The sequence below is a fragment of the Lissotriton helveticus genome, chromosome 8 (genome assembly GCF_964261635.1).
Source record: "Lissotriton helveticus chromosome 8, aLisHel1.1, whole genome shotgun sequence".
NCBI classification, from domain to species: Eukaryota; Metazoa; Chordata; class Amphibia; order Caudata; family Salamandridae; genus Lissotriton; species Lissotriton helveticus.
The window spans coordinates 1,120,292,252-1,120,315,646 of NC_136069.1; the positions used below are offsets into that span (position 1 = coordinate 1,120,292,252).

General features: G+C 49.9%; 1 long non-coding RNA gene across 1 annotated transcript; it reads left to right on the plus strand.

The window, feature by feature from the left end:
- Window positions 1–15,083: 15,083 nt before the first annotated feature.
- Window positions 15,084–16,607, plus strand: LOC144771887 (uncharacterized). Its single transcript, XR_013599533.1, has 4 exons — window positions 15,084–15,113; window positions 15,824–15,900; window positions 15,986–16,077; window positions 16,308–16,607. It is a non-coding gene; the product is annotated as an uncharacterized LOC144771887 (long non-coding RNA).
- The last annotated feature ends 6,788 nt before the right edge of the window (window positions 16,608–23,395 follow it).

A 23,395-nucleotide genomic window follows, 5' to 3' on the forward strand; every position in this document is an offset into this window, starting at 1 on the left:
GTGGCTCGATACATGGTCAGTTTTACGGCATCCGCGCTGCGGCGTTTTGTACCAACTGGAGGCGGCGCGTGACAGCCTTGGCCGCCCCCAGGTAAAGTATGTTACCGTAATCCAACCGGGAGGTGACCAAGGCACTCACAACTGAACACCGGGTGTCCATAGGCAACATCCACAGGATCTTTCTCAACCAACGTATAATGGTGAAACATGTGGATGATACCTTGTTTACTTGGCATTGCATTGTCAGATCCCTGTCAATGACAACACCGAGATTACGGACCTGTTCCACAGGTGCTGGAAGGGGGCCGAGTTCGATAGGCCAGTGCCTCGAAGTCCATAGGTCAGGTTTATGACCCAGGACAAGGACCTCGGTCTTACCCCCATTCAACTTAAGAAGGTTATGGTCCATCCATTTGGCAATTTCACTAAGTCCAACTGAGAGGAGAGAGGTGGAGGCCTTGTCAGATTTGGTGAGCGAAAAGACAATCTGCGAGTCGTCAGCGTACGTAAATAAAGTAAGACCGACGCTGTCTGCTATATGGGCTAGAGGGGTGACATACAGATTGAAGAGAAGGGGACTAAGGATAGAACCTTGAGGGACACCGTGAGGTTGGGGGTAGACATTGGAAGTGGCGGATTGGGAAAAGATTTGAAAGGTGCGATCAGCAAGAAAAGAGGCCAACCAGCCCAGGGCCAATCCTTCAATGCCCATGCTGGCTAAGGCGTCCGGGAGGATTTCGTGGGAAATGGTATTAAACGCCGCGCTGATATTACTTGATCTCAGCCGTCTCCCCTCTGTCCAGCAAAGAACGGAGATTCTCTGTAACGCCTAAGAGCGTTGTTTCTGTTGAGAAACCTGACCGGAATCCTGACTGCGAAGGATGGAGTAAGATGTTAGAGGTCACAAACTGGGTCGGGCGGCAATGAATGTGGCGTTCAAGCACCTTAGAAAAAGCAGGTAACAGTGAAATGGGGCGGTAGTTTGAGAGAAGTTCGGGGTCAGCAGAAGGCTTTTTCAAGAGTGGCGTGACCATAGCGTGTTTCCAGATGGCCGGAACTGTGGAAGTCTTGAGCAATAGATTCAAGATAGAGCAGATTGCTGACAATTGCTGAGAGTCAAGGGACCTAAGTACGGCAATGGGTAAAGGATCCAAAGGGGAACCTGATTTTATTTTACAGAGAGTATCAAGGAGGCCATCAGGCTCTAGATCAGGCCAAGTCAGTAATGGACAAGGGATATGGGCCGGGTGACGAGTGGCCTCCTTGAAAAGAGTCGGTTGTACCATGGGATTTGGTCCCAGCTTACAAATGGAGATGTCCTGATGGATCTTGTCCACCTTATTTATAAAGAACTGGGCAATGTCGTCGCATCTTTGGCTCGACAAGTGGGGAGCTTTAGCGATGGAGAGAGACCCTGCAAGGTTTTTGACTAGGTCAAACAAAACTTTGGATTTGTCAAGGGCCTCTTCTATAGATTTTGCCACAAAATTGGCCCTGGTAGAGGCACAAGCTGTGTGGTAGATTTTTAAGGCACTTTTGTAGGCAAGAGCTGATGGCTTAGAATAATCTTTCCGCCAAACACGTTCCAGCTTCTTGCAGCGGGATTTCTCGACCTTTAGCGTCTCTGTGTACCAAGGAGCAGGAGTTTTATGAGGCACACCTTTCTTTGACGAAGCAGGGAGACAAATATCAATGGCAGTTTTTAGCCAGGCATCCATCGAGGAAGCTGCGGTTTCCACATCAACTGACATAAGCAGTTCTGCAGGGAGATGGGATGCTAATAATTTGTTCAAAGAACAAATGTCCAGTTTTTTCCAAGCCCTCTTACTTTTCGCATAGGTATCGTTGAGAGAAACTCGAGCAGTCCTAGATGTAATCCTGAAGCTGACCACAGCCTTGTGGGGTTTCAGAGCCTTAATAGCTCCCATGACCTCCTCTCTTGTGAAAGGGGCCACCAGTAGCTCATTCCACTCTGTGGAGACCTGGGGGAGTGGGAGGGCACCTAAGAATTCTCGTTGTGTCTCGGGGTCAAGAGCCTCTCCCGCGTAGAGGGAGGCATAGAAATTGCCAAAAAGGTCAGCCTTGACCTTGTCTTGGTCCTGTACAGTCCCCGTCGTATCCCGGATACCCCCTATGTATTCCTTCACTCGTTTGTCTCGGAGTTGACGAGCTAAGTGATTCCCTACTTTGTTCCCCTGGGAATAGGAGAGGTAATGCAATTTCATCAGGATGAACTCCGCTCTGTTATTGTAGTGAGCCCTCAGTTTCCCCCTGACTGCCGTCAGTGGGCGAAGTGACAGTCTGGTAGGGTTTTGTTTATGAGCCTGTTCAAGAGCAAAGAGCTCCCTTTCCAAGTCCTCACGTTCCTTCCTCCGCAAGTTATTAAGGTTAGCATTGAGGGCCAGGCAGATGCCCCTCATGGATGCCTTAAAGGCATCCCATGTGTTAAAGACCGACGTATCTTGTACTGGGTTAAGAACAAAGAATTCACGAATGGCCTTGCGCAGCTCCTTACAGGAGGACTCGTCTCGGACAAGAGAGGCCGGGAAGTACCACTTGCGTTGGCCGTCTCCTTTCGCTGACCAGCGGAGGCAAAGAGCGAGCAAGCTGTGATCAGAAACCGATAGCGGGAAGATTCTGGCCTCGCGGATGTCTCCCCGAAGAGAGCGATTAAAATAAATGTGGTCCAAACGCGAATAAGAGTGGTGGAGTGGTGGACATGGGAGAAGAAGGTAATGTCCCGAGACTGGGGATGGACAGAGCGCCAGCCATCCAGCAACCCCATGTCATCAATCAGTCTCTGCGTCTCAGCGGAGAACAGACCAGCATCAGATCTCTGGTGGTGAGAGCTATCCATCTCTCTATTCCAGACCAAATTAAAGTCCCCCATCAGAAATAGGGCTCCCTCGACAAAGTCCTCCACCTTTCGCAACAGGTCCTGAATGTATCCATTTTGGCCCACATTCGGAGCATATAGAACTAAGAACGTGCATAAATTGCCATGAAGCATGCCTTTAACCATGAGCCAACGGCCCTCCCTATCGCCACGCACACCCATGGGCTGGAAGTGGAGGGCAGAGCGAAAGAGAAGGGCCACTCCTCTATGCTTTATGGGAGCAGATGAGCGGTAAATAAGGGGAAACTGTTTATGCTTAAGGTGGCCCTCATCTCTGCGCGCTAGGTGGGTCTCCTGAAGGGCCACCACATCTAGCTGATGATCGTTTATATATTTCCAGATTTTCTGGCGTTTCTGTGGGGAATTCAGGCCCTTCACATTCCAGGTTCCTATAGTGATCGGCATTGCAAAGTAGTAACTCCTTCCCTCTCCACCAGCAAGCACAGATCAATTGGTGCAACCCCCACCCTCCAGCAATGCCAACGCCCGGGCCGTAGCAGCGCCCAACAAAAAGCACCCTCACACAGGCCAGGATCCAGGACTCTGCCCCTCGTCCACCAACATGGTCTACTCCTCATCCATCCCTCACGCTCACCCCTCCCCCACAGTCCAACCCCCCGCAGCCATGGAGTCCAACCCGTCTCTCTCCCCCCACCCACATCAGGACAACAGCACCACATGGCCATCGAGGCATCAGTCTCGTCACAGCGGTCCCCTAGAGCCCCAGGACTCCATTGCAGTCGGTCAGAACGCATACACCTAGCACACTGCAGACTGGAAATTGTATACAGCCACACACCTTGGCCACCACCACTGCTCCCCCAACCCGCAGTCCCCCTCCCCCCCAACTACCCCCCTAAGACCCCTCTCTCCCCCCCAACCCAAGGGTCTGAACAGCAGAACATTACAGCCTAACGAAGCAAAGCCCCAAAAGAAAGCAAACAGTGCAAATCAGAGGGATTGATAGCCCCAAATTGTGGACGATCCTAGGTGCCCTCAACGAACGGGGGGTCGTAGCAACAGGTAGTGTCCCCCTAGAATCCGGTCCGGGGCGTCTTCCCAAAAGTACATAAATACCCACGGTACCTGAAAGGGAGGTGTCCCTCCGGCGCCAGCCAGTCCTTCTCCCCAAGCTCAGTCCGCACCAGAGCTATCTTGCGATGGCGTCACCGTGACTGTTGCCACAGAGGCAACAGCAGCACCCCTCTCCTGCATGCTGACCGATGGGTCCGGTCTCCTCGAAGAAGCAGTCCGACCCGCTCTTTGCCAGGATGGGGAGCGCCGTCTCCGCCTCGAAGGAGAGCTCCCACCACTCGGGGCAGGGGTATCATCGTTCAGGCCCAAGAGGTCTTTAGCATCCTTCAGAGATCTGACTTGAACCAACCAATTTTGCCATTTGAAGGTGAGGCGAAAAGGGTGGCCCCAAGAGTAGGCCACATTCTGATCGCGCAGAAAGGTCATCAGAGGCTTAAAGTCACGCCTCTTCCGGAGCATCGAGGCCGCCAGGTCCTGGAACAGCTGGGGACGATGCTCCCGAAATTGCAGGGAAGAGATCCCCCGGGCTTTCCGAAGAATGCGCTCCTTCAGTTGGAAGTCATGGACGCACACCAGGATGTCAGGTGGCGGAGCCCCCGCGCCCCTCGGCAAACCAACTCTATGGACCCTGTCCATACGGATTTCATGGAGGTCGTCCTCTCCCAAGATCTGCAGGAAGAGGCCCTCTACATAGCCCCTGAGGTCTCCAGCTTCACCGTCCCAGGGCACAGCTCGGATGCGGATGTTAATCCGGCGAGATCTATTCTCCAAGTCCTCGGTGTGGGCCTGGAGGTCCAGATTCTGCTCCGTGAGCCGGAGTACATTTTGCTGGAGTTGGTGCACTTCTTCGGCCATCCCTAGATCATGTTCCTCCAGCGTGGCCACTCGTTCCCCGATGCCATCGACATCCATCCGCACCTCACGGAGATCTGAAGCGAGCTGGGAGTGGAGTTCGGAGATGTCCTCCTTTATGGCAGTGAAGAGCTCCAACATGAAAGCTTTGGTGGCAGGTGCGTCATCGTCCTTCTGTCTGGGCGAGGCGCTGGGACCCGGCGACGCCGCTGGTTGGCCCCCCCTCTGCGGGCCGTCCTTGCTTGGCTTTTCCTTACGGGGTTTGGAGGTCATCGTCCTGTCCCTGTCGAGCCACTTCAGTCAGGCAGAGTGTCAGATCTGCCGATTCCTTGCCGCCGGTGCAGAACGCCCAGAGCCGCACCACAAGTGATGTTTGGGTGTCTTTTGGCTGCTGACTCCCAGTCTCAAGGCAGCAATGACGGGCCCCCCAGGGCATAGAGCGGCACTCCAGTCCCCCCGGCCGCCTCATGAACTCGGTCGGGCCCCAGCAGGAGCCCGAGGGGCCAGCACCACCCCCAGATCCGACGACAAGGGCCCCACCCAGGAGGCAGACCCGGATGCTGATATCAGACCCGGGACCAGGGTTCAATTCCCGACGCGGCAGGGTCTTGAGCCCAAAATGTCCACGGACTCGGTAATTCTCTCTTCGGTGCCTCCTCGAATCACAGGTTCACACTCTGCAACTCTGGGCAATAGCTTGCTTAATCTCCACTACGGCCCCCCGCGGCGTGATGCCTGGCTTTCACCTTGGGGATACCCAGTAGGGGCTATCTCACAGGGAAAAACCAGGACGGGTTCCCAATGCAAAGCGCTTTGAGACCTGGCGGTGATATTGCGCTATATAAAAACCTACCCATCCATCCACCCAGACAGGCTCCGGGGGAGCGGGTCGCTCAGGCCTAGAGTCGCGGGGATCGTGCTCCAAGATGCAGCGCAGTTCTTAAGTGGCGGCCCAAGCACCCCGGAGGGCCTGTTCCACGGGCGTCAGCCGCCACCAGCTCCGGTTCCAGGGATCGCGCCGCTCGGGATGAGACCACCAGGTGGGGGCCCCCTTCAGCTAACCAGCCTCTTCAAGTTCCCGGGTCCGGCTCCTTCCAGCTGGCGTATGTAGCTAGGGCTCAAAGTCCAGCAACCGCCGCCTAGAGCCCCCCGTTCCAGGCCTCCGGGTCAACACTACTCCAGCGCCCCCCCGAGCAGGGCAGCGGCGAGGCGCAGTCCACAAATGACAATGCCCAGCGCTGGACAGGCCGCGCCCCCTCCGGAGCACCTCGGAGGCCCTCACAACCGCCCCCCCCCAAGGATGCCGGCCGCCCACAGGTCCTGGGCAAGTCAACTGAGTCACCCCGCAGCGTGGCGTCTCACCCGCCAAGGTAACTTACAGTCCGAGGGGGGGAGGGGAAGTGCGGCAATGCCCCCGACCGTCACCAGTAGGCCGCCGATCCTCGGCCTTTCCTGCCGTCTTCCGCAGCAGCCCTGGCGCTACTCGGGCCACCCCGCAGCGTCACACGGGGCCGGGAACAACTCCGCCAGCGTACGTCGGGAAAAGGCGACGCGGCAGAGCAGCTAATCCGCTGGAGGATCCAGAGGCCACACCGTTGCAGGGTTCTCCGCCGGCGTCCGCTCCGCACCCAGCAGCACTCGATTCTCGGCCACTCCTCCCAGCTCAGGCCGGGGATCTCAAGGCCTCGCCACGCCGCAGGGCGCGCGGCAGATCGCTGCAGCCACAGCGCTCCGGGGGGACAAATCACGCCGCCGGACCCTGCCCCACCGCCTCAGGACTCACAGCGGGCAGGTAGGGCGCCAAAATCAAGCTGCTCCGGGGGCTAAAACAAGGCTAAGAGGTTGACGGCGCCGGAGGGACTCTGCAACACGTCTCACTCCACCGCCATCTTGGCCACGCCCCCAACCATAGCAATTTTATTGGTGTATGATGTGCATTCAATTATTAGACACATCTTAAACTTCAAAATAGTTTGTATTCATTGTCCGCTATGTGTCCACTTGGAAACATTGTGTTAAAGAAGTTTAAAAGACAGGTCAGGGGAGGTACATAGGCCTTAAGAGAGAGGGCCCTGGTTGTACTAGAGTAGAGGGTGATGTGGCACCTGCTACACAGGGTTTTGTGACTTACAAAGAGAAATGAGGTGGATGGATGAGTGTGTGCAACTGTCACCAAAGACAAAAATGTAGGAATCATATTTGCTCAGGGAGTTAGTGTATCTGCTGCGTAGTCAGTTCTCTGCACTCATCTATGTCTCACCTGCTAACAGCCTATGTACAGGAAGGCTCGGCGGAATGACACTTTGGCCCCACTTTAAGAAATAAAAATCTCAAGGGAGTACATGACAACATCACTGCTTCCAAAGGAAGTACGGGCTCGCTTGCTTAGCTCACTTAAAGCCTTTCAGCATGTACTTCAAGTGGGGGTTATTTATTTTCCTGGCTACTCACCTGATCAGCAATTTCCAGAGGGTGAAACACCCTCAGGACTCACCACTGTTCTTAAGGTAAGCTCAAATTATTATACAAGGAAGGAAAGGTTGCTCCCAAGTTGACTGGAGAAGAGTCTCCAGTCCACCTGGGAGCAACCTTTCCTTCCTTGCATAATAATGCTTCCCTGGGGACTGGGCTTCCCAAACGTGCAGAAGGGAATATGTCTGTAATATCCAGCTCATACATGACCTGTATTTATTTAAGAGACAGCTCTCTCTCTTCAGTGCATCACAACTTCACATATGTTGCTAGTTCTGAAGGGATCCCGCTTTCATCCTTTCCTCATACAATTCAGCTGCTGGATTGTCTCTAGATCCTCTGCTCCTGCCCTGGCCTGTTTGAATCCTTACTGATGTTTCCCAAATCCCAGGCTCCTTTTTATTCAGTATATTATCTGGATTACCCATCAGGATTGGGAAATAGGATTAGGAACCATTGATCCATGTTGCTCAGATCTGCTCTTGATAAGGATATGGCCTGACAATTCATACTATACTGTTCCTAATGGAACAGGGCGACGAAGGCTGATTTAAATGTAATTGTCGACCTTCTGTAATGGCACTGATGACCTAAGAACAATGGTATGAAATATACCTAGAGTAATTACCAATGGATCTGATTAATTTAAGCATTCCCATCATCACATTTTTCTTTATTCAGTCCTTGGGCAGTTGGCCCAAATCCAACAGTCCTGTCACATTCAAAGTTAGCTCGAAATATTTGGGGGAACCAAGTGCCCACAGCTCCAGGGCAACCAGTTTGATATGAAACTATTATCCTGAGTTTATCTATTGTTTTTTAGACGGGAAACAGCCTTTACAACTTGGTCAGAACCACACTGGCTTTTAACACGCAGGCTTTACAACAAATATGCCTTTACCATGCATGCCGTTACATCAAACATGTAAGTATTTTGCAGGTAAATGTATTATTTATATATATTATGAGGGGTTTTGGTACTTGGGTGGCAAGGGTATTTTTAGGGATTAGGGTGGGTGTGGGTTGTTAGATGGGAAGGGTATTTTAGGGTTTAAGGTGGGTATGGGTTTTAGTGCGGTAAGGATATTTTTAGGGTGGGTGTGGGTTTTTGGGTGGCAAAGGTAATTTTAGGGTGGACATGAGTTGTTGGGTGGCAAGTGTATTTTTAGGGTGGGTGTGGGTTTCTGGGTGGCAAGTTTTTTTTTAGGGAGGGTATGGGTGTATAAGGTAAGATATATATATATATATATATATTACTAATCGGTGGTCGCCAGTAGGTAGTTATAGTTAGGATGTAGATTCCATAGGAAGAGCGATATTTGATTTACCACTACCTTTAGTGTCATTTGAATTCATTCACTGAATGGCACACCCTGGCCTGTCTTAAATGACCCCATTCAGACCTTAACTGTAATTTTTGCTACATTAAGAGGTTAAGATATTCTCCAAGATCTAGGAACAATACTGTCATTTTATAAATATTTGCATATACATGTTTTGATCAAACCAATTATTTTGTACATATTTCAAAAGACTGGGCGCGTCTATCTATGACGACAGTACCCTTGTGGTATTACCTATGTAAAATGTATCTTTGCTTATATCTGTTGTGTGTATACTCTACATTTAGACACCATCTATAGAATGTAAGCACCACAATGGTGATAGAATTTCCCATCACACAAGATACACAATGATTCGGTTCAATGGCATCGCATTTGTGCATTATCACAAATTCGACTATTTTCAGCCTATTCTATTTAATTTAATAGAGAAGCCATTTAATTAGGCTAATGCTGAGACGGAATGCGTTATTGTAATAAACAAACATTCCATGATGGCGGTTGTGTAAACTTCAAACAATATGCTGGTAAATACAACTAGTCTCCACCTTATGTCAACTGCGGTGAATACTGACAGTTTTCACGTCATTTGCATTCTCCTAAATGTGCCAATGTTTGTTATGTAACATTACAATATGGCCGTTTCCAACTTTCAGAACAAAGGTCTCCCTTAAATAAAATAGTCCTTTTTCGGTTTCAACCATGGTGAACACCGTTAGTCCCCTCTCGTTTTCAACTAGGGTGAACTCCGGCAGTTCCCGCGTTTCTTTCGTTCAAAAGGCGACACCTCAATCCGAGTAGGTCTCAGCTGCCTTCAGACCGCTGTCGCATAGATACTGCTGGTGTAATTAAAAATTTGCAAACATTCGTGACAAGAATTTTCAATTCTATTAAGGACACGGAGGCGAGGATTATGCTTACTCGATTTCTTTACTACAAACAGCAGCCAATAGGAACATAGTAAAGAAAACAGGAACTACAACTCCCAAGAGCCCTTAGGCAACCATAGAGACTATAAGCTATATAAGGCACCATAGAGGACAACACTTCCTCTTTCTTTGTCCAGTAAATTCAAACAGTCAAAAGTCATTGAAGGAAAAATACCGCCGACCATCCGGAAGGAAAAGTCTGAAGGTAAATCGCACAAGAGGCCAACAGGAACAGGCAACCATCCACAGCGAAGAAGATGCAGCTGGAGAAAAACAAATCCAGTGTCCAAGGAACGGAAACATCGCAGAAGACCAAGATGAAGGATTACTTCTGGTCCGAACCTGAAAGAAAAACAGAGCCGTAACACATATCCCCAAACCTGAAAAGGTAACAGCACATAGGGAGGGGAAGAAAGCAATGCAATAAACAATGCAGATCATATGAGAGCAGAGAAGCAATATAACAATGCAGTAAAAGACAAATGGGTGGGATAATCCTCGCCTCCGTGTCCTTAATAGAATTGAAAATTCTTGTCACGAATGTTTGCAAATTTTTAATTCTATGGCAGGACAGGAGGCTCAGATTATGCTTGTTCAAAGCTGGTCCACCACAACAGAAGCCAGAGTCATTACAGGTTTGAAATAAAATGTTTTAAACACAGTGTCAGAAGACCAATCAGCCGTCTTCACAATGTCCTGCAAACTCACACCAACATGAAAAGCCTTAGAGGCCATGGCACCTCTCGCGGAATGAGCTCCAAAAACGGAAACATCAATGCCAGCCTCAGACATAAGCCAGCGCACCCAACGAGCCAAAGTAGCTGGCGCAACAGGCTTGAAAGGCTTTTGCAAAGCAATTAATAACTGACCAGATAAATCCTGACGAAAAGGAGCAGTACTCACCTCATAAGCCTTTATGCAGCGGACCACACACAATTGCGGATTGTGAGGAAACGCCGGATAAGTGACCGTGGACAGATTAGTCTTGGTACGTCTGGAAACCGTAAAGGTAACTCCTTCGGGGGAAAAAGGACGACCCGCGAGATCCAAAGCGCGGACATCCGAAACACGCTTACAAGAGACTAAGCATAACAGCATGGTCAATTTCGCAGACAATTGTTTACGAGACAGAGAAGCGTTGGGAGGCCAAGCTTCCAGAAAACGTAACACTACTGAGACGTCCCATAAAGCGACATATTTCGGACATGGCGGTTTAGCCAACCGAACCCCACGCAGTAATGTAGAGATGAGAGGATGTTCTCCAATAGGCTTACCATCGACTAAAGCATGGCCCGCAGAGAGAGCGGAGCGAAAAGAATTAACGGTCCTGTAAGCAGAACCAGAAGAAGCAATGGAAGCAAGAAAATTAACCACTAGAGAGACATCTGCTGAAGCGGGATCCAGATGTCGTTCAGAACACCAATCACACCACCGACGCCAAGCTGACGCATAACGCTTGCGCGTGTTGGGGGCCCAAGCTTCACTGAGAAACTTCTCAGCGTCTCCAGATAATCCCGGGACTTTCCAGCGTTCCCCGAAAGACGCCACGCCACTAGACGGAGCTGGCCCGACAGAATGAGAGGATGCGGATGTAGCAGAGGATTCAACAACAAGTTCCATTTCGCAGGAAGCAGGAATGGAGTCGAGCAACTCATTTCCAGAAGATCCGGAAACCACGCTTGAGCTCTCCAAAGAGGAGTGATCAGAATGATCTCCGAGAGAAACTGTTTCGTTCTGGCCAAGACTCGCGGAATCATCGCGAACGGCGGAAAAGCATAGCAAAGCTGAGGAGGCCAAGTCTGGAGAAAGGCATCCGTGGCCAGAGCCTCCGGATCCGGACGCCAGCTGTAAAACTTGGGCAGCTGAGCATTGAGGCGAGAGGCGAAGAGATCGAGCCACGGGCGACCCCAAAGGCGAGACAGGGCGCGAAAGACCCGAGGGTGAAGGCGCCAGTCGCTGAAGTCCAGCAGATGGCGAGAATTCCAGTCGGCCACTTGATTCTGGCGACCTGGGAGATACTCTGCAATAAGCGTGATCTTCCTCTGAAGGCAGAAATGCCAGAAATCCTTCGCAATCTCTGCTAGCAATTTCGACCGTGTCCCCCCCAGTTTGTTCACATACCTCACCGCTGAAATGTTGTCCATACGGAGCAAAATGCAACAGCTGGTGGCCTGAGGGGCCAGGCTGCGGATCGCAAAGGACCCTGCCAGGAGTTCGAGGCAATTGATGTGCAGTGTCAACTCGTCGGGAGACCAACGGCCGCCCGTCGTCAAGTCCCCGCAACGGGCTCCCCAGCCCCGTAGACTCGCATCCGACTCCAAAATCAAGGCCGGAGTTGAGCCGAACAGGGCTTTCCCGTTCCAGGCCTCCATGTGATGGAGCCACCACAACATTTCCGACCTCGCATCCTGGGACAGAGGGACATGGTCGGAATAACGAAGACCTTTCTGCAAGTGCCTGATCTTGAGACGCTGCAGGGCCCGATAATGTAGGGGACCCGGAAAAATCGCCTGAATGGAAGAGGCTAAAAGTCCGACAACTCGAGCGATCGACCGCAACGACACGTTCTGTGCAGACAACAGTGACTTCAACTCCCGCTTGATAGCCCTGACCTTCTGGGCAGGCAAAAGAAGTTGGCAAGACACCGAATCTATCTGGAAACCCAGAAACTCGATCGACTGAGTGGGTTGCAAATGAGACTTCTGAGGATTCACTAGAAACCCGAGAGACTGAAGCAGATCGATCGTCCAAGATAAATGGGAACGGAGTTGCAGCGGGCACTGAGCCATCAAAAGAATGTCGTCCAGATACACGATCAGCCGCACTCCTCGCGCGCGCAGCGATTCCATAACCGGCCGCAGGAGCTTCGTGAAGCACCAGGGGGCGGACGAGAGACCGAACGGGAGAACCGTGTACTCGAACCATTCCCCCGACCATTGGAACTGCAAAAAGCGGCGATGAGGCGGAAAGATGGGGACGGACAGGTAAGCGTCCTTCAAATCGAGGCGAACCATCCAGTCGCCGTTGCGGAGAAGATCTCGTAGCAGATGGATGCCCTCCATCTTGAAATGGCGATAAACCACTCCGTTGTTGAATTCCTTGAGATTGAGCACAAGGCGAGACCCTCCCCCTTTCTTCTCCACCAGAAACACATTGCTGACGAACCCCTGTGGATGCAGGGTCGTGCGCACAATGGCCCCTTTGAGAAGAAGGGAATCTATTTCCGCGGAGATCACTTCCCGATCGCGTTGGGAAAAAACAAGGGGAAAAGGGACGGGACCTTGAAAGGGTGGGTGGTAAAATTCGATCTGATATCCTTGAACTGTCTGCAAAATCCATGCATCGTTGGAGATCGCGCGCCAATTCTGTAGAAAAACTGCACCCTGCCCCCCAGAACAACACTCTTGTAAGGAATCAGGCTCACCTGTTGAGGAGAAATCTTGTCGACCGCCCTGGTTTCCACCGTAGTTTCCACCGTAGCCTCCCTTGTTGCCTTGACCACGACCTTTGCGGGAGGGGTAGAAGGTCGCCTTAGATCCGGAGTAGGAGGACTGCTGCTGATGACGCTGTCCGCCTCCGCCTTGGTGGGACTGTTGGCCACGCTGCTGGCCAGAACCACGGCCGAACGAACGTCCCCCAGAACGTCCGGCCCTGGCAAAAACCGGGCGGAATGCTCTGCGCAAGGAAGACTGCGCTCTGTCGAGGCCACTAAAGGTGGCTACAAATTGTGTTAATTCCTTCAGAAATGGTTGTCCAAACAGGAGACCTTGGGCCAAGGGACCAGACTCAGAAGTGGCCAATTCCGACAGCCGGGGGTCCATCTTCAAAAGAATAGACCGACGCCGTTCGGAGGACAGGGCACAGTTTGCGTTTCCTAGGAAACGTATAGCCCGTTGGGCCCAACCAATGAGTTCATCCGGATCAATGCCAGACGCCGACCCCTGCGCATGGTAACCCAAATCCAGGATTTTGGTCAGTGGACCAAGTATATCAAGGAGTTTATCCTGACACAGGCGCCAAGACCTATCAATTCCCTTTTTGGGGTCTTTGGTGAATTTCTTGAGATAAGTTAAGATAGTGGGATCGACATCCGGCGTGTCAGCCAAATTATCTGCCAACTCCGGCCGAGGGCACTCAGAACGCAACCGGGAGCGTACCTCCTGATCAAAGGAACTCCGGATGTGAGATTGAATGTAATCAGCGACTTCCGGCGCAGGGGACCAAACCTTGGAATTGGGATGGATGATATCTGACGGCTCAAACGTCAGGACGGGGGGATGAGCGGAGGCATCAACAAAATGTTCTTTGCGAGGTCGCTTAGCAGGTGGAAGACCAGAGGGACCAGAGGAGGAAGAGGATGAAGTGTCCTCAGCGTCCGGGGGAGGAGCATGGGACCTCTTGGACACAGATGGGGAAGACAAGGAATGTGCCAATTTCAAAAAATCCGATGTATGAGGGTTTTTAGGAGACTTAGAGGAGTGCTTGGCAGAAGAGGACGGAATCCAGCCCTGTTGTTGAGCGTAATCCGTCAAATGGCGCTTCAGAGGACCAATTGCGTGAACCAACGCAGTATTAACAGAATGTCTGACCCCTTGGTCAAGTGCCTCGACCAAGTCGTACTCAAAAGCCTCTTCGGGCTCCTCATCATATGAATAGCCCTCAGCATCATCATAATCTGCCATGGTGTAAAGGTATAAGAAAGAAAAACACCAAGGTGCAAGAAGCCCAAGAATCAATAATACTAGTAGGGGTCAAGGCAAGGACCAAGCGACCCAGTCAGGGGGGGGTGACAACCCCAAGCAAGCCAACAGGCAGAGTACACACTCGACCAAAAGTACATGTAAATATTAAAGTGGAGGGACTGGCTTGCAAAAGTCACCCTAGGCAACGCCTATAATTGTTATCCAGCCCAGAACCCTAGCAGAGGGAAAAAGGCGTCCTGTGGGGCTCTCCGGCAGGCAATGGGCGGAGGCGACAAAGCAACGCTGCCTCAGAGCGTGTCAGGGCTCCGCGAGAGACACGGAGCATAAACAGAGCCAACGCGCATGCGCGAAGGCGTGCCTGGCTGTCCGGAAGGGAAGCGACGCGCGACAAGTGTGCGCGAGCTCCCGAGCCCCGTCCCGCTCCACACACACAAGGACACACGGGCACAGAGCGCCCGCAGTACTGGAGAGGCGAACACGCGCTCCCAAAAGACAAGCGGCAATAGAGGAAACCGACAGACTAAAGACGCATGCAACCGGCAAAGTGAATGCGCAATAGCGGACAAAACGGCGCCACAGCGCGTAAGTAACCTAGTAAAGGCAAAAGTCAAGTACCAATGCAAAACATTAAATACAAGTAAGAAGAAACATTAAATGCACTTAACTGGCTGCGAAGCAGCAAAGAAAGAGGAAGTGTTGTCCTCTATGGTGCCTTATATAGCTTATAGTCTCTATGGTTGCCTAAGGGCTCTTGGGAGTTGTAGTTCCTGTTTTCTTTACTATGTTCCTATTGGCTGCTGTTTGTAGTAAAGAAATCGAGTAAGCATAATCTGAGCCTCCTGTCCTGCCATAGAATTCGGGGCGCTTCAAACAAACCTTCCAAGTAAGTAGCTGTGCAACTGACCGGTATATACACTTTGTGGTGAGGTTACTCACACTACATGGTGTTGGTTGTTTGGTGTGTATACAAAGGTGCACCATCACTTTAATTCATTAATTCACTAATGTCCCTTCGTATAGCGCTTGGTAGCAACCTTACTCGAATGCATAGAACACATATGCATTTTTAAATTTAAAAAAAGGGTTCCGTGTTTCAAACAACATATTTGGTGCATTTCTGCGCCTCCCCCCACCCCCATGTAAAAATGCAAATAATTTTTTCTCTGCATTTGTGTAAGTACTCGGTAAATCTTCCTATGTGGGTTTGTGCAGTATTCAAGTAGATTCATTTGAAGGCTGGTAATACATGTGCACATTTTAAACAGTCTTTTAAATAGTTGTCCTTTTTAAATACTGTTGAATTTTTGATGTAAATAACCCCGCGACTGTTCACAGCCTCTAGTCTGTTGAGCCCGACTTTGAATTAGAGGTTCCTTGATGTAATCAATCACATGATAACCTGTAGACTAGATGACACAAATAAGCTTTTTTTGCGCTGTCAATCGCATGGCAGCTTCTATTCCAGATGGCACAGAAATCTTGTATATTAACCAAATACATGCATCTGCTCTAATGTATGACGATGTTATTCACATAAATCCGTTGTGATTTCATCGCATGTAAACATGGTATACATGTTTTTTCCTTTGATAGATCGTGTCAAAATTAAAAGCATCACTTGGACTTGAGTTCACAACTTCCAATTGAATTTCAAATAGCATTCGTCCAAGGTAAAATGTTTCATTTACCTCAACTGTGATTTTCACAATGTAATAGACTTGTATCAAAAATTAAAGTAGTTAAATTCTTTTCCAGTGACTATACATAACATTGAAGGCCTGGATTCTACTGTTCTTATTGACAGATCCTGATCAGCATCACTGACCGTTAGGCGGTGTTTTCTGCATGTAAGCTTTTCATGATTCTTTCGCAACCGTGCTTTAAGTATGGTCGCCACACCGACCTTGAAACTCTATTTTGCACATTAAAAATTGTAAATAGCACGAAAAATTGTAAATAGACTATCGGCAATGAAATGCACGTATGACATTTTGTAGCCATAGGTGTTTTTGAGTAAATTTGTGTTGATTTATTTGCTGTACATAACCGGGTTATAATGATGGATTGTCTTTCACAGCTTTTCCGAGGGTCATCACCCTAAATGCACAACAAAGAAGTCCTGATGATGGTCTTATGAAATCGAACATAAAAGATCGAAACGTCGACTATAAAGTCTAAATTCTGCTTGATTTGTATCTATTATATTGATTTTCATTTACTCTGTTGGTTTGAAATCATTATAACAACATTGTTTAGCAGTTTTGACTTTTGTTTGTGATGGATAGTAGGAGCATATAATCTGCTCTTCGTTTGTCCCAAATGCATTTTTTCAGTACCCTTTCTTAATTCACTATAAAGAAAATAATAACTCTTTGATAAAAAACCCTGGTTCGTGTATTTCTTTTTCTTGTTATTAGTGTGGTAATAACATGAGTGTATCAATAATTCAAATCTAGTCACCTATTGACTTCAATGTGGGTAACTGATTCATTTATTTCCCATGGTGACCTAAATTGATAATTTTGAAATAAATTCCCTTGCTGGCCCATTTGTTACAAATATTTGACACACACAACATTTTCAAAACTAGTTTGACGTTTACTCCAGCTGCTGTCTTGAAACTTTTGGGGTGATCCGTCAAGTAGGGAGCAAGAAAAGGGGGGGGGGCACAAAACGTGTTTTTCCCATGTTAATTTCTATAGGAATTTGAGAAAAGGCTACAGCCCGAACTGCTGAACAGAATTACACCAAATTTGGCAGAAAGGTAGCTGTTGGTCCAGAAAGCAACCTTTTTGTGAAATTGTGTAAATCCGTTCAGTAGTTTTGGAGTTTTTCAAAGAAATTTCCAGTTGTATATATAGGGATGCGGTTGATCCGCGATCCTTCCCGATCTCATGCTGAGATCTGATTGGCTGACAACACTTCAAACCAGGAAGTGTTGGCAGCCATCTTGTGACTCGGGTGAACCGAGTCTCAGAAAAATAAATAAATAAATAAAAACTAAAGAAAAGGGGGCAGAGTAGAAACACCCTGACCCCCTAAGCTTCTTGGGAGGGGGCCCCTCAATGTCCCGGGTGCCCATCCCCGGGACACTGCAGTACGCCATGGCTTGCCCGCACCGCTCCCACCAAGCCATAGCAAACAGTGCTGCGCTTTGAGCAAGCGAGAGCATTTTGCTCTCACTTGCTCAAAGCGAAGCACAATTTGTTTTTACACATAGAGAGCTGCATTTTAGCAGCTCCTTATGTGTTAAAGAAATGCCGGCTCGCGCAGGACACGGGCGCAGGCAAGGACCACGAGGGGCATTCAGGCTCTCCCGCGGTCCTCATCAGTGGCAGTGGGTGACCTGGGTGGGACAAGGGCACCCACACTACAGGCCGGGCTCTGGGGGATGTGGTTCACAGGGCCAAAATCAGACAGGAGACCTCATCCATTGAAAAAAGGCCTGCCCCCCGGGAGATGGAGTCCCCAGGGCAGAAAATGGCCCAGGGAAGGGGCGGCCAGGCAGCACACCTCCCTTAAAACATTTTTTACAAACAAGAAAAAAAACTCTGGCAAATGTTTGGAGGCCACGCCCCCTTCAACACCACTCTACAGAGGCTCCTCCTGTTTGGGGATGAAGTCCCCTTGGATGCTGAGGGTCCTTGGGGGCCAGGAACCCCTCCTGTTACCTCCAGTAAGTGCCAGACAGCGGGATTGCTGGAGGTCTTGGAGGCCACACACCCTTTCTCCACCACTCTGCAAACACAGATCCTGGCATGTTGCTGGTTGGAATGAATTCCACTTTACTACTGAGGGCCTTAGGACTAAAGTGGACTTCGTCCCCTCACCTGTAGTGTCCAGGAGGCGCTTTTGCAGAGTGGTGAAGAAAGGGGGTGTAGCCACCGGAAACCCTCTCAACAAACCTACTGTGTGAGACTTTCTGGAGGTAACAGAAGGGGTTACTCCCACATAGCGGGATTGCTAAGAGGTCTGCTGAGGCTACGGACCCGTGATCAAGGCAACATGATTGCCGAAACACATTGGGGGATGTATGTTCCACATGCATAGATGAATTAACCAAGCAAGCAATTTTGGAGTGCGTATGATTTCTTTACAGGAAAGGAGTAATATTCAGTTACTCCTTTCCTGACGTTGAAAAGAAATCACGTGCACTCAACAATTGCTTGCTTTTTTAAGGTCCTCGTGCCTTACTGCATCTCCACCCATTGTTGCTCAGTAGCAGTGTTGCCATTTGGAGTACCTAGGGTGTAACTGATTTTACAAAGTATCCTGTATAATATACTAAACACTACCAGACATGTTATGGCAACTTAGCTGCACTTAACCCTTATGTTACTGTGGGGGATACAGGTCAAATGACGATTGTGAAGTCCCTAAGACACAGTGGGAAGATTTATCAGGAAAGAGGAACATTGTGGGGCTACTGCTCCAGCCATTGCTCCCCATAAATATAAGACAAAACAAGCAGGGCTGCCTAATGTAGTACGCTTAAGGAGTGTTGCTGTGATTTCCTGACAAGACACTCTGTTAAAACTGATAGGAGGTCATCTCTACAGCGTGTTAATGATGATGGGCAGCAGTAGAAGGAAATGCTCAAATGTATGCTGATTTATTTGCTATGAGAATAAATCAATCTGTAAAGCAAACTCTACAGCACTTGGTTCCTCTGCCTACCCCATTCTTCCTACAAAATACAACTGAATCTTCCACAGAGAAGGAGGGCAATTTTCTTCTCTGGTGCCAGCAGCCTTTAAGAATATGATAAACTGTAAGATGGAGGGTGCAGACTCTTATCACATTGCAGTATCGAAGGTCTCCCTACAAAGCACAATACCTTCACCAGAATATAGCAGGCAAAGTGACCCAGCACAAGCTGTAGGAGAAAGTGAATTTTTACAGTACCACCCACCCATGGCTCTAGGTCAAATTTACCTTCACATAAGGCACCTTGCATATGTCCCTTTATATCAAATATCTGCTCCCCTGATCTCAAGGCATCACCACGGAAGGTCTGCCAGGTGTAGTAGAAATTCCCCATTAACTATGATTTCTCATCTTCAGGGTGACTTTACCAACTTTCAATCACCAATCTGTGGTCAAAACTAAGTGGAACACCCGTTTAGTAAACACAAGAAGATGATGACCGTAGCGCTGAAACTTTTCAGACAATCACCCCCAGTCACAGATCTGGGTAGAATCCATCATCGTTCTTTAGCTCAATTCGCCAGCTCAGTTTAGACATAGCTATATGCAAATTAGACTTGACCCTGTGCCTCATGGGAAGAGTTCAGCCCGAATTGCCAAGCCATGTCTTCCCTGGACCAAAACAAGCATCCTGGGACCGGTTTCGGGCTAACAGCCCTCATCAGCCAGGCTAGCTTGAATCCGTTGGCAAAGTGAGCAAGGGACCCACGTCTGGGCTTTGCCTGCCAACTTAGGGCGAACAAAGCAAACACAACGAAATGATGGACGGAGCGCTGAAACTTTTCAGACACTCACCCCCAGTCACAGATCTGGGTTGAATCCATCACAGTTGCTTAGCTCACTTCGCCACCCCAGTTCAGACATAGCTACATGCAAATCAGTCTTGACCCTGTTCCTCCTGGGAACAGTCCAGCCCGACCTGCCAAGCCATGTCTTCTCTGGACCGGAAACAAGCATCCTGGGACCAGTTTCGAGCTAACAGCCCTCATCAGCCAGACTAGCTTGAATCCAGTGGCAAAGTGAGCAAGGGACCCACGTCTGGGCATACCCTGCCAACTTAGGGCGAACAAAGCAAACACAAGGAGATGATGGATGGAGCGCTGAAACTTTTCAGACACTCACCCCCAGTCACAGATCTGTGTTGAATCCATCATCATTCTTTAGCTTACTTCGCCACCCTAGTTCAGACATAGCTATATGCAAATCAGTCTTGACCCTGTGCCTCATGGGAACAGTCCAACCCGAACTGCCAACACATGTCTACCCTGGACCAGAAACAAGCATCCTGGAACCAGTTTCGGGCTAACAGCCCTCATCAGCCAGGCTAGATTGAATCCAGTGGCAAAGTGAGCAAGGGACCCACGTCTTGGCATACCCTGTCAACTAAGGGAGAACAAAGCAAACACAAGGAGATGATGGACGGAGCGCTGAATCTTTTCAGACACTCACCCCAAACTGGAATGGCATGGTGAGCAAAAAAACGATGGATTTAGGCCCAGATTTCTGTACTGGGGTGAATGTATGACATTGTTCTGCATTCTGTCCATCAATTGGTCTTTTAGCATTTGACACCCTGAGTGGGACGGGTATGCCCAGACATGGGTCCCGTGCTCTCCATGCCACTGGAGTCAAGCTATCCTGGCTGATGACGGCTGAAAGCCCGAAACCGGTTGTAGGAAGGTAGAACCCTGACTATGGTTGCCCCCAACTTTTTGCCTGGTGTTTTGCTGGTTTTCTGACTTAGTTGACCTGAGGCCCTGCTATTCAGGACCTCAGGCCCACTGCTCTTTCTGTAAAATGGATTCCATGTACCTTAGGTACATATCTAAATTGGATACTGAGTCACCTTATCAGTCCCTGTACAGTGTACCTTAGGTACCCAGGGCATAGGTGTACCCAGGGCCTACCAGGGGCTGCAGCATGTATTATGCCACCCCTGGCTGGCCATCCAAATCTGACACAACTGGCTGCTTGACAGCTGGGGCAAGGTGGTGTAATCACCCTTTGCTTTAGATATAGTATACCTATATCTAACCCTAAAATGGACACACAGATCTCCTATCAGTCACTCCTATGGCAGGCCTTAACAATCCTGAAGGCAGAGTGCTTGGAATCGTGTGAGATGGTGCTCTGGCATGAGCTGAGCCCGTCTGCGGCTTTCGGGATCCATCCCTTAGCCGTTTCCATGATATCGCATACCATATACTCTTAAGTGCATTATAATCCTCGCGGTTATATGCCAACTCTGGTATCGCTTTATCAAAACATGTCGAGTAAGGTGTCATACGAATTGGAATACTAACCCCTCGCCAATTCTGGCGACGGGGTTAGCATTCCACCCTTCTAGAGGGACACGACATGTATGTAACCCCTAACCCCGGTTAAAGTCAAACAGAGCCTCAGTTCCACAAAATGGATGCTGCCACCGAGACACAAGTCTGCCCTCCTGCTGCTGGGAGTCCTCCCAGAGCAGGAGATAAGGACAAAGGGTTTCCTGCCAGGGGCGGTGCCCGCACCGTCCCAGACAGGGTTTTGTGTATTGTAGGTAGGCAGGGCTTTAGAGGAAGGTGACTGCACGTGGCACCCCGGTGCTCACTGTGCATAGGCTGGCTGGAACCAGTTCCAGGGTCACTCCAGACCCTGTGCTGGGGAAAAGCCCGCCAAGGAAGTGGGTGTAACCACCCCCCTCCTAGTCCCACCCATAGGGCAGGACTTAGTCGCGTGCCAGCCCCTTTTTACAGGATAAAGGTAGAGACTGGCCCCCTTCCAAATCAGATCATCTTTGAATCCTGAAACTACTTTCCACGAAAGGAACTCAAGACTTCTTCCTAAGATTTCTCCCTTGTGACTAAGGAGTAGTCACCCTGCATCCGCAGGCACCATCTACAGAACACTGCGGTCTGCTGCAAGTCCTTCCTCCGGAATCCGACTGCCCAGCTCGACGAGAACTGGCTTCCCTGGCACCTCTGACCTCTACCTGCATCATCAGTCACGCTGAGATTCGTGGGTGTGACGAGACCTCGAGGGACCGGCCATCTTCAAGACTGCACGACTTCTGAACAACAAGCCCGCCGAGTGAATTCCTGGTGAGTGCTTTGGGGTCCGAGAAGCCCCCACCCTGAGCAGCTCCAGCACCGAAGAGCAGCCCCCCAGCATCTCCACGATCTGCGTGGGGCCCTTCTGCTTTTTGCTGCTCACCGCGTTGTTTGGCTACTAGCCCGCTGGCTTGTGGCCTTCCTGACGACGCCCGACGACATTTCTGCTGCTGGTCTGGTTGCTCCAGACTGGCCCTTGCTTCCCTCCATCGGAGAAGTACCCTGGACCCTCCTGGTCCACTCAAGACGCCATTTTAGGTCCACCGCGTGGGCCTTGCATTTGCCAAGACTTGTTGCCCAATCCTGGGTCCAGCGACGTCGACAGCAAGAACCTTCGTGGGACAGCTCGCACCTCCATCCTGGTCGCCGACAACGCCTCCTGGTCCGAGAGACTGCAGAGCCCAGCAGCGCCCACTCACCTGACTGCGGTGACTTCGCCCGGTGCCATCCTGGTGCCCACTTAATCACTGGCTAGTGATTCAAGAACTTGGTCCCCTCTGCTTTCAGGTTTTCTTCTTCCTTGATCCAGGCTTGGATCCATCGAACTTTTCTTCACTGGTCGCCTGCCAGCAACTTCTTCCTTCCAGGCTCCTGGTCCGGCAACGAGATCCCCGACGTCTTTTCAGACCTATGCAGCTGCAGCCCCTGGGCTAGGTAACTTCGGCACTTCGGTGTCCCAGCATAGCCTCACTATCCTAGGGTCAGGATCCACTGTCGTTTTCTTCCTACCAGGTCGGGTTCGCCCGTGAACACTAACTTTGCCTTTACTAGCCTCCATAGACTTTGTCCCGCATCCCGCGTGAGAGTGCACACTCTGCACCCGAGTCCCCTGGGTCTCCTAGTAGTAATCTAACGATTCCCTAGTCCAGTCCTAGCGATTCCAAAGCCTATTAGAACTGTTACTTACCTGCTAGTAATTCGCATTCCACTTTTAAAGTATATGGTTTTTCGTGCCCCTCGGGCATTTGTGTATAACGTGCTAACTTAAGTATTTTCGTAAGAGTTTTGTTGTGTGCCTAGCACCCTGTCCTCATAAAGAGTACAGGGTTGTTGTGATTCTAATAAATACACTGTTTATTTTCATAACACTTGTGTGGTGTCCTTTCACTGGGTGTTCAAGGGGTAATGTGATGGTAAAACAGCTGGCTTAACACGCCCTCTAGAGTCTTAGCCTTAGACTGCTCGTATCCATGCTACTAGGATAGCTGGTCTATAAGGTTGACTTACAACCAATCATCAATAAGGGTTGTTTGGACTGATATATAGTGATCACTAGAATAGTGAGCACTGCACATCAGGCCAACTTCTCACATTGGTGAGCAGCGGTTGGGATTTGAGCTTGCTGTTGTTTTACCACACATGC